Consider the following 13,068-nt stretch of genomic DNA (forward strand, 5'->3'; position numbering starts at 1 on the left):
ATGAGATGCTGCAGGCGTTTTAACTCGAGCGCCTCTTAAGAGCCTCTCTAATTAAAGCACTCCCTGCCCCCCCCAACACACACACACACACACACACACTTGCTTGGGCCGAGGGCCTTATGGCTCAGGGCAGGCCAAACTGGGGGGCAGCCAAACCCCAGGCCTCCGGGCTTGGGCCTGCACCTAGGATGCCCACCAGAGATTTGGAAACATCCAAAGCCCCAGTGCAGGTGGAGGATGTTAGCCGTAGTAGGGCCACTTATGGTTCTGGACTCTTGGATTTGGAATTAGTTTTGGCGAATTTGGCTGTGGATACAATTTAAAATATATATCCCCACACACACACACGCATACACCCTGGGTGTACCCCCCACATACCCTCCATGTCCCCTCACATGCACATACACGTTCTCTCTCACCCCTTGCTCACCTATTATACACATACACAAACACCGTCTCTTTCTCCCCCCCATGTTCACATACTGCACACACACACTCTCCCCATATGCTCATGCTACCACATATATGCACTTTCTTTCTCTCCCTGTACTTACACACTACACACACTCAGTCCTAATTACACACAGTCTCTCTCCCCGCCACATTCACATACTACACACACACGCACACACTCTCTTCCATCCCATTCCAACCCACACTGGGTGGGCCCTCCTTGCACCCACATTCAAATTGTGCACCTACATGTGCACACTAGGGTGGGCCATCACAGAGGACATTCTAGTTTTCTGCTCCTCTGTCCTCTATTGATATGAAACCCAATGCCTTTATGTCCTCTATTTTTCTCTTCAAGGGGACATAAAGGCATCGGGTTTCATATCAGTAGTGGACAGAGAACAACTGGACTGTCCTCTGTGATGGCCACCCTAGCACACACGCATGCACACACTTTTCCCTCCAACTCCACTCTCCCTTTCTCCCCCACCCCACGCCCTCAGTGAGCCCCACACAGGCATATTCTGGGCCACTCCTATGCAGCAGCTGTAAAATTTGCCATTTTTCTGCAGCAGTTTTCTTTTAGTCCCCGTGGCTGTAGCTGTGTCTGCATTCAGTTTCAAACAGGATTCGACGCTGTTGCTTTGGAGTTCAGAGGTTACCACAGAATTTGGTTCCTCCGTGTCATGGAGCATATTGGCTTGTAGACCATGAAACCTTTACACCTGTACATGCTGCCTATATGCGACTCGCACACCTATATTTTTTCTCTGTAGAACACGCACATGTTCTCCTCTGTGGACTGCAAAAGCCCCTAAACAGGGAAGTGTTAACTCAAAGTACAGGTAGAGGGACAAGGTCCAGGCAGAAATTTAGGTCACAGCCTTTTTTAGTTTGGTACTGGTGGTTGCCACCCATGAGGAGTGATAGGAGAATACAAAGCTATGCTTAGCTAAATGCTTCAGGCTCCTCCCTTCTCATGTATACTTAATCTTTTCCCAACATCATTATAGGTTCCACACATTTTGTTAAGCAAGCTGGTAACCCTGGCAAAGGAGCTGTCTTTATACTACATAGATGGTGATGATATCTGAATGAGGAAATGAAAAATAAATATATAAATTATTATAATAAAATTAAAGGCTAGAATAGACCAGTCTGGCCTCCTAAATAACCCTGGCTGAAGGTCTTCACCCAATAATTCCTGCCGCTGGCTGGTAACTTCTAGCTGAGCTGCAATATTTGTTAGAAAGACAGTGGGATGCATCTATACGAGATGCTTACTGCAGTTGCCTAATTAGCTCTGCAGTAAAGCATCTCCATCTACAGGTGTAGCCCTCTTAGGTGTGGTAAACTAATTAACTCTGCCTAGGTTAGTACTGCTTGATACAACTACTATCCTACAGCAGAGTTATTTACTTTGCTGCAACACATTTAGATGCTGACTGGGGCTGTTCTGGAGCATGATGGTGCTACAGTGCAGGGCTGCCTGCCAGCTAGCCCCAGCCTAGCACTTTCTTGCCCCAGCCAGGCCCTCCACAGCATGCTGAACCAGGTCAGAACATCCACGGGTTAGCAGGCTATCCCCTGGAGGCCTCTGCCAGCCAGGGCTGCTCCAACCTGGCTCAACTTGCTGCATTCTTGGGCACCAGAGTTTATTCATCTGGGCTAATTTCAAGTGTGGATGTGCCACTTATTTAAACACTGTGCATGATGTGGACTCCAGGTATCTCTTGGTAAGTTGCTCCAATGGTTAATTACTGCATTGAAAAGTTACACCTGATTTTCAGTGAGGATGTTTCTAGTTTCAGCTTCCAACCATTAGACCTCATTATGCTTTTGTCTGCTAAATTAAGAAGCCCCTAGTACCAGACATCTTCTCCCACATAGATGCTTACAGATAACGATCAAATCACCTTGTAAGCTTCTGTTTGATGAGCTAAATAGATTGACCTTTTTTACTCTCTCACTGTAAAGGCAGGTTTTCCAGACCGCAGGAATCATTCTCATAAGCTTTTCTGAATGCTCTCCAGTTCTTCAATATCCTTTTTAAAGTGCTGGCACCAGATTTGGACTCAATGTTCCAGTATTTTTCTCACACGGGCTGGATAAGAAATAAATACCTCTTCCCTGTTCATAGTCAGTATTCTCATCTGTGTATCCAGAACAGATTTCACCCAGTCAGCCACAGCATTGTATTGGGATCTCATGCCATGAAAGGACACGTGACTCCCAGCATCTTTTTCAGGAGACAGTCCACTGTCCCATAAGCACAACCTTTGTCCATTTGCCTTGCATTTGGTTGTTAAATACATTTTGCTTAATTGTGTTCCACTTACTGTGAACAAATCACTTTGACTTATCATTATCATCCACCAATCTTTGTCATCTGCAACTTTATCAGCAGTAATTTTATATTTTCTTCTGGATCACTGATTATCATTAGGCTGAGAACACATTTTTGCAAGCTCCCATAAAAACACTGGTGTTTGCTGATAATTCTCCATTTAAAATGATTTTTGGAGAGCAATTATAGAATTGATTTAATATGTGCCACATTATTTTTGTGTGGTGCCCGATTTTAATCAAAATGCAATCATAAGGTGTAGTAAACAGAACACCTTACAGAAGTCTAAGTGTATTATGTTATCGCGGTCATCTTCCTCAATCAAGTTTGTAAATCTCCTGAAAAAAGATGTCATGTTTTCTTGACAAAACCTGCTTTCCAGAAAACCATATTGATTGGTAATAATTATGCTACAGTCCTTTTATTCTTTCTTGTTTACATCCCATATCTTACACTCCGTTATATTCTTTGGGACTGGTACTTAGTTAATGGTCCCATACCTACTTGGGTTGCTTTATTTAGTTGCTAAATAATATCCCTATTCCAGCTTTCCTTTTTCAGTCATTTGGAATTTCACCAGTTTTATAGGGGCTGATACCAATATCAGTATTTCAGCAAGCTTTTCAACCAATTCTTTAAAAATTCTTGATTTAAGTTACTTAGTTCTGCAGACTTAAAAATGACTGATACTGGTAGATGCTGTTTAATGGCCCAGTGTCTAACTCAAAGAAGGCTTCAGAGGCAGTTCCAAAGGAATCTGTTCTGGGTCCTGTACTGTTCAGTGTCTTTATTAATTATTTGAAGGATGGAATTGAAAGTATGCTTAATTGTGCTTCACTTACCAAGTGAACAAATCACGTTGACCTATCCATGGTTTGTAGATGACACTAATCTGGGTGAGGTGGCAAATGCTGTGAGGAATAGGATTAGGATTCAAAATTACCTTCATAAATTAGAAATAAAATGCCTGAAATAAATAGATTTAAATTAATTATGGCCAAATGCAAAGCGCTACACTTAGGAATGAACGATCAAATGCACGAATACAACATAGGGAACAACAACAGGTAGGCTGTAGCACTGCAGAAAAGGACTAAAGGGCTCTAGAGACTGCAGATGGGTCAACAGTATAGTTGCAAAAAAGGTCAATAGCATACTGGGATGCATTAATAGTCACAGAAGGTCATTCTTTCACTCTGTTCAGTAGTAGTGAAGTCTCATCTGGAGTCCTGTGTCCAATTTGTAGCATTGCACTTCAATAAAGACCTGCATGAATTGGAAATAGTCCAGGGGAGACTAACAGAAATTATTCGAGATCTAAAAAACATGACATATGAGGGAAGGCTGGAAGAATTGACATTATTTAGTCTGGAGAAAAGAAGACTGTCTTGTTGTTTGTTGTTATAAAGAGGATGGTAATCAATTGTTTTCTGTTTCCACAGGAGATGGGACAAGAGGTAATGGGCTGAAATTGAAACAAGGGAAATTTAGCCAGGATATTAGGGAGAACATTCTAACTCCAAGGTTGGTTAAGCACCGGAACAGATTACTTAGAAAAGTTGTAGAATCTCCGTCACTGGAAGTTGCTAAGTGCAGGTTAGACAAACGCTCGTCTCAGATGGTTCAACAGGGATCATCTTGCCTTGAGTCGGGGTCACTGAACAACCTCCTGAGATTCCTTCCAGCCTTATTTATCTATGATTCTGTGATCCTCCCTAGTTTTTGATGGAACAGAAAACATTTCTTTATTTTTGCAAGATTTAAATATGTCAACCGTCCTCTTTCCAAATAAAGAACAGAAATAGTTACTGAACAGTTCTGCACTTTCCACATCATTGTTGAAATTCTGTTGTTTCCATTAATGGTTTGGTGTCTTTCCTAGTATTTCTTTTGTTCCTAGCAAATTCTTAAAGATGTTCTTATTGTCCCTAAATGGCCATAAATGTTATCTTGATACCTTTAGCTTCCCTTATCAGTGTCTGTTTTTAATAAATTCTGGTTTACATTCATTGCTGTCAGCTTTCCTTTACCCTAGAGGGAGTGGTACAATACTTGCCTAATATTAAGGTTGCCTGAAAATTAATTAGACCCTGTTTTCAGTTGCTCTCAACTTTGTCCAACTTTAACTTTTTGGGCTGTAATTTGTCATGCTAGGTGTTTGCATTAGATTGTATATTTGTCTTTTGAAAGCTTGCACAAAACTGACTAATTCATTTCTGAGAACAAGGCTAAGGTAAAAATGAATTGATTTTGCCCTTTAAAAATTCTAACAGTATTTTCCAGACTAGAGAGCAGGGACTAGAAATTTGACACAGGACTGAATTGCATGTTATTTCTCTTGTGAAAATTAATCTGAATTTAGCCAAGTTATACACTTTTGAAAAATGACAGTTTTGAAAAATCAGTCTCATTAGAAGCATCATAGAGTTTAGAAACGAAAATCTATGATGATTCCATCCACACTGAACATATGCCAATCCCTTACAGCTCCTAAGTGCAACAGAACTGTATGTGCCCATCCCACAGAATGAGTGAGTACAGCTCTCATGGAATGGATACCTTACTACAGTGGTTCTCAACCTTTTTAGACTTGAAGCACCCCTTGATAGACTCGGGGCACCCCCTCAGAAAATGCCAGCTCTTAGTGTTTATTCATTTTTTGGCTACAGAAAAATAATAGAGCCATTCTGCTGCTGCAAAGGCATCAGAAAGACTACAACAGCTGTGAAAGCTTTTGATACTATGGTTACCTATTTTAAATCTCTGGGTTAATCTTGCGAATCACATTTGCACACTTAACCGCACTAAAATTGCATGGCACCCCCACATCACCCTTGAACATATCTTCAGCCACCCCAGGGGGCCATGGCACCCTGGTTGAAAATCACTGCCTTACTATCTCATAAAGAACATGATTGGCAGGAGTCAGGGCAGCAGGCAGACAGACAAGCCTCCAGCTGGCCCTAATTGCCGGGGTGGGACTGGCTGCCCGCTTCCTAAGTGCCTCCAGCTGGCCTCGGTTAAAGCATGGCTGCTGCTTATAAACACCAGCCCTTGAAGTGCTCTGTTGCCTTGTATCAAGACAGGTGTCTGTTCTGCTAAGCCCCAGTGCTCTTGATCCTTTGTTCTGGGCTCTCTAGTTTGGTTCCTGATTCCTTGTTCCATGTTCCCTTGCTTAGACCTCCTTTGCCTAGCCTGAAACTTTGCCTAGCTCCTAGTGTCCTGCTCATGAATGGGCCCCTGCTTACCCGCTAGTGTTTGGACTCCTTGGCTCAAGAACCTTGGCTCTGGACTCCCTGGCCTGTGAGCTTTGACTCTGGATTCTTACCCCTCCTGTCCAGGTTGTGCTTGTGACAGTGATACTCAAAATTATCTGAAAGAGAACCAAACCAAGCACAAAAGAAGCAATATACCCCAAATATGTCCTGACTCAACAGTTTGAAAAATATATCCATCACCATCCCTGCATGGCTTTCAAAAAAAAAAACATGAAGTCTAAATGTGAAACAAACATTGCAATCACGCTACCCACCCCTTTACAGTAATGATTCAGTTTTTCCAATTTATAGGACAGTCACCTGTAAAATCATCATATTCCTCCATCACCTCTTACTTTTATTTGCATACAACTCTGCTTAATGTGCTTAATATGTAACAGGTCATTAGAAATGGCACAGATGAAGTCTTCTGGCCTGTTCCACATACAGATATGTGCCTGTAGTACCAATTCACTGTTGGGTCTCCCTAGAAAAAGTAACAGTTTTAACTTTTTTTTTTTAATCACTTCATTCCATTGACTACATTCAGGTGCACAGAAATCACTGTTGGTGCACTGGTTTATCTCCTGAGTCCTTAGAAAAGAAAGTGCCAAACTGTTGGACAGCTCCCTCTACACTTGAACACAAAGGCAGTCTGACAAGAGCTGTTCAAGTTTCAGTCACTCCTGGAAGTGTACGGCACTCCCGAGGCACGGTTTTTTCCCTTTGGGAAGTCTTTCACATATATTTAATTGCTGATTTTCCACACAGTGCTTGCCATGCGATTTCTTTGTTTTTATTTGACACTCAGTTTGATTTGTAATTATAATCGTAAACCTAGGGCCATACCTTTTCCTCCATAATACCCAGCATTTGCTGTGGCTCATACTAGTGCCACTCCAGAACATTTTTAAAATTTATTTCTCACATATATTTCTCACATCTCCCCTCCTATCTTCCAAGACATGAAACACAGTTTTGCATGGTTACTAAATGTATTTATTTTAATTAGGGATGCACACACCCCAGAGCTTTTTTATGATGAAGCTGAATTGCAGTGGAACAGAGGTGTGACAAGGAGTTTGTGTGCCCTGAGTAGCAGCAGGGGCGAGGACAGCAGGACTGGTCCGGTTAATGGCAATGGGGACGTTTCTGCTTTTTTAGAGCAAGGTTCTAGGCTAGAACCTAAATTTCTGTTCAGAACAACATCCATCCCACTGAACCATACACTGTCTAGATTGCACTTGTCCTCCTGACCCCACATCTCTCCTTGTCTTGGCTGCACAGGGGGATAACTTCCAGAGGAGGGCTGGAGAAGGCACTGCCTAACCTAGGACTTGGTGATTACAGCACTGAGCTGAGAACTTGGAAAGATACAAGTTCAGATCCTGGCTGTGTGAGAGGGAATTGTGAAAAGACTTGAGTCTCCCACTTCCCAGAGATGTGCCATAATGACTCAGCTATTGGAACCAAAACACGAGAGGACCTTATGTCCTCTTATGTCTCCACATTGCACGTGGAGTCAGACTGAAAACCATGTGTAAGTGCCAGCAATGGAAGCTGGAAAAGTACCATTTGGGGGCACAGTAAAGTCAGATTCAGTCCCTTACTTACAAAATCAAGCCGTCGAATTTAGGAGACATCACTGTGATGGGTGTGAATGTATGTCTGTATCCAATGGTGAAGTCCACGTTGTTTCCTGAATACCATGTTTTATTTCAGCTTCTGTTGCAAACATAACCTTCTCTACAATTTTAATGGTTGTGCTCTGCTGTACTGAGAAAATATCCCGCTGTTGTTCTGGCCTGCACCCCTCCATTCATGGGTCTAGTTGTAAGAACCATTAAGGCTGACTCTTCATTATTCTGCTAGACCAACACGTTTGCTGCAAATTTGAATGGGCAGTACAGAAACTGCTCTGTGACGAAGAGGCTATAGAATCCCTTTATGTAAGCACCTGGCTGAGAAAGATGGAATTTCTTCACCCATCACCCGTCTCTTAGGGTGAAGTTACATGTTACACTTAGTCCATACTAAATCTGTGGACTGTTAAGTGGTGTTAAAGTTAGAATGTGCTGTAACTAGTCACATGTTAAAGGTTAATGCTGGTTCTTGCTTGCACAGCTTTGACTTGCCACTAGAGGGCTGGTGTGCAGGGACATAGCTGGGAGCCAGCTGGGCTCTGTCCCTGCTCTGGGTGAGGGGGCTAGAAGTGGTGTGTCTTGGACTGATGGAGAACTTGGAAAATTAATGCTGGAGAAATATAACTGGAGATTGCTCATTTGATCTCTGCAGAGCAGACTGAAGTTACCCTAACATTAGCTAGGTAGACCAGCCCAGAGTTAGCCCTCACCTGCAGTGGCATAACTTTGAGATGCTCAGAGGGCACAAGTTAGAAAGCTTTTACATGTGGATGCTCATGTTTCAAGTGCCGTTAGTATGGTCTAAGTGTAACTTTACACTTAGAGATCAGAGACATTAACAAGGGGTCTCCCTATGTTAGTGTGGGAGATGCTGGGCATTGTCAGGAGAGATTGATCTGGAGGGAAGGCAGCACTGAGTAGGATCTGTAATACAAAGGGTACTGACCAAGCCCAGGACTCACATAAGTAGTAAAATCAGACTAAGTTGATGTAACACCTGAAAATTAGGCCCCTTGCACTGTATAGGAAGCCTAAGGACAATAAAATATACCAGCATTGCAATCCAAAACTCACTGGTAACAGATATCTATTATCCAATGAATGAGACACAGCATACAGAAAGGGTTCTGGGAGCAGGGACAGGAATGCAGGACTCCCCTGACCCCCATATAACACAGAGGTAGGCTCGCTCTCTCTGGCCCAATGAATCTGTAATTCCTTTCTGCGCAGTGATGGAGTGTACCACCACAGCCTGGTGATCATGGTCTCTTTGTGGAAGTGGGAGGTAGGTATATGAACCCCCTCAGGCTAGATAACACCTAGAACTGAGATCTCCCACTTCCTGGGAGAGTGCTCCAACAACTCAGATGGTGTACAAAAAGTGGGCTTTCTCTTCCTGCTCCAGGTGTCCCATTCCAAAGAAAAAGTGTGCATTCACTCAATTCTTTCAAAGCATGGGTGTAGCCCTCTATATTCTGAAGAGGATTATGAGCTCTGCGTACAAATGCCCCTTTCAGCCCTGAGTGGGGTGCCTAAGCTCTAGAAAGGAGTGACATACCTCTTTCTTTGACCCCTCTGGTGTCTTATATTGGTGAGACATAGGTGGCTCCTTGCTAAGCATGCTGGCCATCTTGGTACCCAAGATGAGGTGTCTTTCTTTCCCTGTGGCCTGTATAACACAAAGTCTGGATTTGATGTTGGGGGTCATGTGTCTCAGAAGAGATTACTAAGTGTGTACTCCATTTTCAGGACAGCCAAATTTTCATGGCTGATTAGTAAAAGTGCTGCATAGCCAGAGATGTAATTGAAATCAATGAGGGAATGTGCTTGAGTACACTGAAAAACCAGTTGCAGGCATTTCAAATTAGGCACCCAGAACCAGCAAACATTTGATCTTAATCTCTGGGTTTACGTTCCCCTTCTGTGAAATGGTGAAAATATCATCCTCTTTCTTCCCATGGGTGTCACAAAGACAAATTAATCTAGTTTTTAAGCACTCATATATTGTAGTGCTGAGCATCATGGAAAAGTCCACAAAGATAGGAATAATACCTTCTTCAAAGTAGGATTTCAGCAATGCGAAGTAAATAAAGTATGGAGCAGCAGATTGAAAAATGAAAGTTAAATAATGTATTGAATAACCTTTCAAATCTTATACACAATCCATCTTTTACAGTAACAGCAAAATTCTATTTCACAATTCAGTGTCTAAGTTGACTTAGGTGCCTAAGCGTGATTCTCCTTCACCTTCTACAAGTCCTGAAAATCCACTAATTAATCTACTTTTGTAACACATGACCCTTAAGATTCAGTCAGGGAAAAGCAGTGAGGTGCAAGAGGACTGATTAGTAGTTTTCAAGGACTTGAGTGGAGTGGAGTAAGATCAGACTCAGGCAGCTCTTCTACTTAGATGCTTAATAAGTGGACTAGAATTGGGCCCAAATAAGGAAAGGGTCCTGTGAAAAAAGTAGTGTGGAATTAAGGATTGTATCATATGCAAATACAAAAAGGAGGGGGTGAATGTAGCCTACACAGAAAGCCTTAACTTTGGCATTTCTAATTTTTGAGTGCTTGTATTGCAATATTGGCAATAGTCTTATGCATTTTTGAGAACAGTATAGGCAAATATATATAAGCATGAAAGATAGTTACAGTCGTTTAAAATATCTGCCTGAGAAGGGGGGCCATCAGCAATGTAGACAGGTATGAACTTTTTTCATCTGCCTGTGTGAATGTGCATGTGTGTGCACATGTGTGTATACATACATATATGCATAGAATTATAAAAAATAAGGGCTGGAGGGGACCTTGAAAGATCATCAAATCCACCCCTCCTGCTTTGGGCAGGAATACTCCTGGGATCATTTGAGGATCCCAAAGTGCCTGTCCAGTCTCCTCTTGAAGACTTCCAAGGTTGGGACAGCAGCACCTCCTTGGGAACTCTATTCCAGATTCTGGTCACCCTTACCATAACGAAGTTCTTCCTTACGTCCGACCTGAAACCATCCTCTAACAGTTTAGGCCATTACTCCTTGTCCTCTCCTGGGGCACCCTAGCAAAGTTTTTCTCCCAGCTCCCAATATTCACACCTTACATACATATAGACAGCCATCAAGTTTTCTCTTCCCCAGGCTGAACAGTCCCAGATTCCTTAGTCTTTCCTCATAAGGTTTGCCTTCCCAGCCCTTAATCATTCTTGTGGCCCTTCTTAGGACCCTTTCAAGATCCTCCACATCTTTTTTGAAGTGTGGCGCCCAGAACTGGACACAGTACTCCAGCTCAGTTCTCACCAGCACCAAGTACAGAGGAAGTATCACTTCCTTAGACCTGCTTGCGATGCATCGGCTAATGCATCCCAGTATGTATGCTTTTAGCTCTGTTGACGATACTGCCATACTGGCAGCTCATGTTTACCCTGATCAACCATAATTCCGAGGTCCCTTTCAGTCATTGTGCTAGCTAGGACATCTTCTCCTAACTTATATTCATGTTGCTGGTTACTTCTCCCAGATGATGCACTCTGCATTTATCCTTACTGAACTGCATCCAGTTCTACTCCACCCATCTTTCCAGCTTGTCCAGGTCCACCTTGATCCATATCCTATCCCTGAGCATGACCACTTTTCCCCATAACTTAGTATCATCCAAAAACTTGGCCAGTGTGCTTTCCACATTCTCATCTAAATCATTGATAAAGATGTCGAACAGCACAAGGTCAAGAACCAAACCCTGCGGGACACCACTGCCCACCTCCCACCAAGATGATGCAGACCCGTCCACTAACACTCTCTGGGTTCGACCCCTTAGCCAGTTCCCAGCCCACCTGTCTATCCCCCAGTTTCTGCCAGCTCACCATCCCCATTTTTAAAATAAAAACACTAGCCAATTGCCCATCAAGAATGACAGCAGGGGAGGAGCAAGCAGGGATGGAGCCCCGTGACTCCCCCCCCCATCTGGGCCCACTCCCTTCTTCCCTCCTGCTGCCTGGGGTCCAGGCCGCTCCTCCCTTCCCTGCTGCAGCAAATTATACTATATTTTGTAAATAATAGAGGTAATAAATGCTTAACCATGATAGGGAATGACTTAGTTTTAGTTCAGTGATCCATAGATTTCATAGATTTTTAGGGTTGGAAGGGACCTTGGAAGATCATTAAGTCTGGCCCCCTGCCCTTGGGCAGGAAAGACTGCTGGGGTCAGATGACCCCAGCCAGGTGGTTGTCCAGTCTCCTCTTAAAAACCTCCAAGGTAGGGGAGAGCACCACCTCCCTTGGAAGCCCATTCCAGATTCTGGATCCATTCATTTGTATGCATCAGAAAGGAGGTCTCGTCTTGAATTACCCCAAGTTAGGTTTAATTTGTCTTAAAACAATATAGGTAATTAAACTGCAAGAAAGCTTTACTAGTCACAGCGAGAGACTTGCAATATATGTCCTTCAGACAAAAATCCCCTAGGATCACACACATCCCCTTTTAACACGCAGACACTTAATTAGCTTCACATATTGCTCTGTATTCTAATTTGGTGGCCTAAAGCAGACCTCTATTAGTACCTATTTATGCTGTTGGTAAGAATTTAATTTCATAAGGAAGACAACCTCTGCATGTGTGAGTTGTCAGTAACTTTAAGTAAAGGTATATTTGAGGGAATGTTGCTCCTCTTCTACTGGTGCCTGTTCTCTCTCCTCCTAATGTGGTGATGCAGTGAACTTTACTATTCCAGTTATGTGAATCCTTTCATATATCAATGATATCTATTATGCTACAAGTCTACTCGTACATGATAATTTCCAATGTCTCTCACTTATTACTTGACTTCTGGCACTGTTAGCAGACAATTAAGGGATGTATAGAGAAGGAATCCTTTGACACCATCATTCATTACATTCCTGGCACCTAAAGCACGAGTTACCTGTCAGAACACTTGTGCTGCATTTACCCTCCACTGTCTCTTTTGTTGTAGGATTAATGTGCTCCTACCCTGTCCAGGCAGAAGATTGCTTCTCCTATTACTAAGATAAACCACCCAGACAAAATGTATATCCACATCATGGCAACAGTGTGCCCTGGCGCACATGTATCTGTGCTTGACCTGCCTATTTGTGCCAAATAGGGTTGTGCGAAGCTTTGGTCACCGATTCGATTTGGAGGAGATTCAGCCTGGTTCGGTGTCTGAATCTCCTAATCTGAATCGAATCAGGAGATCTATTAATCTCTCTGAATTGAATCTGAAGCTTCAAATTGGATTCAATTCAGAGAGATTAGACAACTCAGCCATTGATACAGCTTTATGTTTTTTTGATGTACCTCGAGGTCAAGGTGCGTAGAAAAAACATATAAAGCTGTGTCTATGGCCAAATCACTGATTCTC

The sequence above is a fragment of the Alligator sinensis genome, unplaced genomic scaffold (assembly GCF_000455745.1).
Source record: "Alligator sinensis unplaced genomic scaffold, ASM45574v1 scaffold386_1, whole genome shotgun sequence".
Lineage (NCBI taxonomy): Eukaryota > Metazoa > Chordata > Crocodylia > Alligatoridae > Alligator > Alligator sinensis.